Source organism: Triticum urartu, chromosome 6A (genome assembly GCF_056163025.1).
Source record: "Triticum urartu cultivar PI428250 chromosome 6A, HENAU_Tu73, whole genome shotgun sequence".
Taxonomy (NCBI): domain Eukaryota; kingdom Viridiplantae; phylum Streptophyta; class Magnoliopsida; order Poales; family Poaceae; genus Triticum; species Triticum urartu.
In genome coordinates, this window is record NC_141878.1 from 423642835 (window position 1) to 423647303 (window position 4469).

Sequence of the window (4469 nt, forward strand, 5' to 3'; positions counted from 1 at the left end):
TCACGGCTCCACCACTGGCGGCGTCTCGCTCGTCGACGTTTGAGCCGTCCCCGCTGGCGCCGTCCGTGACGCCTCCCCCAAGACAGCGTAACCGCCGCCTCCGTCAGCCCCCGCCCGCTCGACCACATCGGTCCCCAGCAGGGTGTCGTCCCCGATGACCATGACCTCCCGGTCGAGGTCCATCGCATCCGCACGGCCTCCGTCGCTGTGCTCCCCCTCCAACAACGGCACGAAGACCATCGCCGCCACCGCCGTTCCCGCCGGCATCTCCGACCACGCCGGCTCCTCGCCGACTCGCGCCCATGCTGCCACGACGCTAACCCAGGCCTGGGTCAACGCTGCCTCCAACTCCGCCTCGGCCCGGTTCCGGTCCCGCCAGGCCAGGCCTTCGGCATCGGCCGGGTCCAAGCTGAGGTCCGGATCTGCCTGCTCCGGCTCCTCCTCGTCCTGGTCGAAGGTGTTGGACTGGCTCCTCCAAAATGCAGCGCCCTCGACGGACGCCGCATCCGCCGCCGCCACCGTCAGTGAGATCGGCGACCTGAAACACAAGACGAACTAAATACAAGACAAGCAGAGCCGCTCGCCAACTCGGTCCAAGCTAGAAGAAAAACTCACCCCGGCACCACCGGAATGATGGGCCTTGCCGCCCTCTCATGCGGCGCGGCGCACTTCCTCTTGGCGGGCGGGTTTGCCACCCGGCTGGGTCCGTCGCGCGCTTTGCGACCGAGCCTCGCGGTGCAATGATGTCCTTCCCATGCGGCCGCCTCGCCGCCGGCGCTCCCCGTGACGACCCGGCTTCGACCGCGCCGCCACCTCCTCCACCCGCCGCCACTACATCAACGGCTCGCATCAGCCACTCGAGATCGTCCCGCAACCCGGCGATTCAAAAAGAAAGCACAAGACTTACCAGCTCGGCGCCCTACGCCCGCGTCAGCAGCCGCCTCCTCCTCCCCATCGTGGGCCTCGGGCTCCTTCGAGGCAGCGCGGACCACCTGCGCCCATGCCCCGTCGTAAGGATGTCGGATGGTGTTCAGAAGCACTTCCCGCGCTGCGTCGGGGTGGATAAGAAGATAAGCACCAGCAAAGAATGGAGACCAAGGACTCACCATTGGTTCCGGGTTCGCACGGTTGTATGAGGCTTTCCCGAACTCCCAGTCGTCCCGCAGGTTGGCCTTGGAGATGTCGTTGACCCAACACGCAACCTGGTCCGCGCCCAGCCGCGTGTTCGCCATGCGGTTGGGGTCATGAAGGCCGGTCATCTGACCGATGAGGTGGCTGCGCTGCTGCAGCGACAACACTCGGCGGACGATGAAGGCGGTGATGAGGTCGGTGCCGGTGAGCCCCTCCCGCTCCTTCATCACCGACACCCGCTCGCATAGGTTGAGCACCTCCTACGACGGGCGCTTGGGGTAGTACCCCCAGTTCTGCTTCTCCTTCGGCGACGAGTTGACGAAGGGCGGCAAGTTGATGTGATCCGCGCCGAGATTGCGGACGTAGAAGAAAGAATTCTGCCACTTCTTGGCAGAATCATCCAGCGGCATCTTCGGGCAGTTAGCACCCGACCGCTTGGAGATGACGGAGGCCCTGCACTCCGACATCTCTCCGGCCCTCGGCCCCTGCTGCTTCAGGGAGAAGAAGCGCACCCAGAGGTCGATCGAAGGCTTGACCCCCAAGTACCCCTCGCAGAGGGTAACGAAGCCCGACAGCTGCACGATGGCGCCGACGCCCAGATGATGGGGCTGGAGCCCGAAGAACTCCAAGAAATCACGGAAGAAGCCGCTCGCAGGAAGCCCAAACCCGCGCTTGAAGTGCGGGAAGAAGACAACCCGCTCCGTGCCCTCGGGCCACGGCTCCCGCTCGCCCTGCGCAGGGCGCGCGGCGACCTCCATCTCCCCCGGTAGGAGCCTGGTGGTGCAGAGGTAGGCAATGTTGTCGAGGGTGACGGTCGAGCCCATCCATGAGCCTGACGGCAGTGCCATGGACGAAGAAGTAAGAGAAGAAGAAGAAGAAGAAGAAGAAGAAGAAGAAGATGGCCGGAAGGCTCTGCTCGAAGCAACGGGCGGCGTAGTGCGCGGCATTCGCAAGAAGCAGAGGAAGGAAGATGAAGGTAGGGGGCGCGGGCGAGAATGGCTTCCACTGCCCCCTCCTCGCCCCAATTTATAAGCCACGGTTTAAAACATGGGGGAGTGGGATCGTTTGCGCTCGCCTTTCCCACTTCCCCGCAATAACTGCGCATGTACGCATGCAATAACTGCCTCGAGAATGGCAACCGACTTGCGGACGCTGCAATAAATCCACGCATGTGGGCCGAGGGCGCGCATCCGCGGGCCCCTGCACATCGCCCTGTCCTGTTGTGCGCGTAGCCTGTCAGGCCCGTCCGTCTCCCAGACGGCACGTGGCACCCGTGCAAAGCCCAAAAGATTGCCCCAAAGATTCGGCGGACTCCTCGGTTTCCCGCTGCTGTCAGGATGCCGTGATCCGGCTTCCGGAAGCCGTCACACAGTGGGTGTTGCCAGACCCGGCGGCCTCAAGATTCGCCCCCTTCAAAGGGGGAAACTACGAAGGCCCTCCCATCCGAAGACGGCGGACCATCACAGCTTCGGGGACTACTATCGGGGGGATGAACCCCCAGCAGGCAACGGAACCCAGATCCATTTCAAAAACAACATGGCCGGCATAGCCCCTCAAGATCGCTCGCGCTTGGCCGGGTCGACCCGGCCAAGCCCCCTTGACCCAACCTAAACCCCAAGACTTCTCCAACAAGTCAGCTCAACCCCGGCACACCAAGATTTCTCCAACAAGCCAGCTCCCCCTTGGCATGTTCTCTAACTCGGCCAAGGGTCAGCGGCCGTCCCATCCCAGCCGTACGATGGGACGTGTCACCACCAACTGATGACCGAAGCCGCAATGCCCCGCCCATGCCTTTGGTCGGCCGGACGAGGCAACAGTGCCCCGCACCTACCCGCTGACCAGGACCAGCGTGGCAACAGTGCACCCATCGTCACCCATGACGCCAGCAAGCGGCGACCTGACGGAGCAACACTGTAGCTGACTCGACTCGCCACTCCCTGACTATCGACAAGACGGCCAACGGTGCGCCCGTACCCAGCGGGTCCCGTGCCTAGGGAACCCGGCGAGGCCTGGTACCCGATGGGTCCCAGCCCCAGGTTTCCTAGACACCGACGACCCAGCCCTACAACCATGTAACATTACCATTGTACCCCTGGGGGTTGACCTATAAAACCCCCCAGGAGCCCTCATGCATAGGGGAGAGCAGAGTAGTATCGACACAATCATCGGCGGAAGCAAGATAATCTCTTCCCGCTCTCACACACACACCTAGCTAGCAACACCCGAGGAGAGGGAACTGCCTGAGCCTTGGCCAGCCCTCCTTCTTCCTCTATACAGCTCTAGGAGCAACCCTGTACTGTTACATATAAACCACACTTGGCAGGACTAGGGGTGTTATCTCTCCGGAGAGCCCCGAACCAGGGTATGTCCTGCGTCCCACGCTCGCTCATGCCGACCTCGCCTCTGGAGCCCACCAGTGCCCTCGAGCCTCCTCCTCTCTTTAGCCATCCCATGGCATCTGTCGTGCGCCCACCACAACACAACCATTTCGAGACTCCTCGTCATGTCTGTGATCTCATCCGGGACTCCGAACAACATTCGGTCACCAAATCACATAACTCATATAATATAAAATCGTCATCGAACGTTAAGCGTGTGGACCCTACGGGTTCGAGAACTATGTAGACAAGACCGAGACACCTCTCCGGTCAATAACCAACAGCAGAACCTGGATGCTCATATTGGTTCCCACATATTCTACGAAGATCTTTATAGGTCATACCATAATGACAACATATGCCATTCCTTTTGTCATTGGTATGTTACTTGCCTGAGATTCGATCGTCGGTATCTTCATACCAAGTTCAATCTCGTTACTGGAAAGTCTCTTTACTCGTTTTGTAATGCATCATTTGGCAACTAACTCATTAGTCACATTGCTTGCAAGGCTTATTATGATGTGCATTACTGAGAGGGCCCAGAGATACCTCTCTGATACTCGGAGTGACAAATCCTAATCTCGATCTACGCCAAGCCAAAAAACACCTTCGTAGATAACTGTAGAGCATCTTTATAATCACCCAGTTACGCTGTGAGTTTGATAGCACACAAGGTATTCCTCCGGTATTCGGGAGTTGCATAATCTCATAGTCAAAGTAATATGTATAAGTCATGAAGAAAGCAATAGCAATAAAACTTAACGATCATTATGCTAAGCTAATGGATGGGTCTTTTCCATCACATCATTCTCCTAATGATGTGATCACGTTCATCAAATGACAACACATGTCTATGGTTAGGAAACTTAACCATCTTTGATTAACGAGCTGGTCTAGTAGAGGCTTACTAGGGACACTATGTTTTGTCTATGTATCCACACATGTATCAAGTTTCTGGTT

The 4469-nt window shown here is 58.7% G+C and overlaps 1 pseudogene; it reads right to left on the reverse strand.

The window, feature by feature from the left end:
* Nucleotides 1-2339, reverse strand: LOC147965511 (uncharacterized; annotated as a pseudogene).
* Between the last annotated feature and the right edge of the window lie 2130 nt (nt 2340-4469).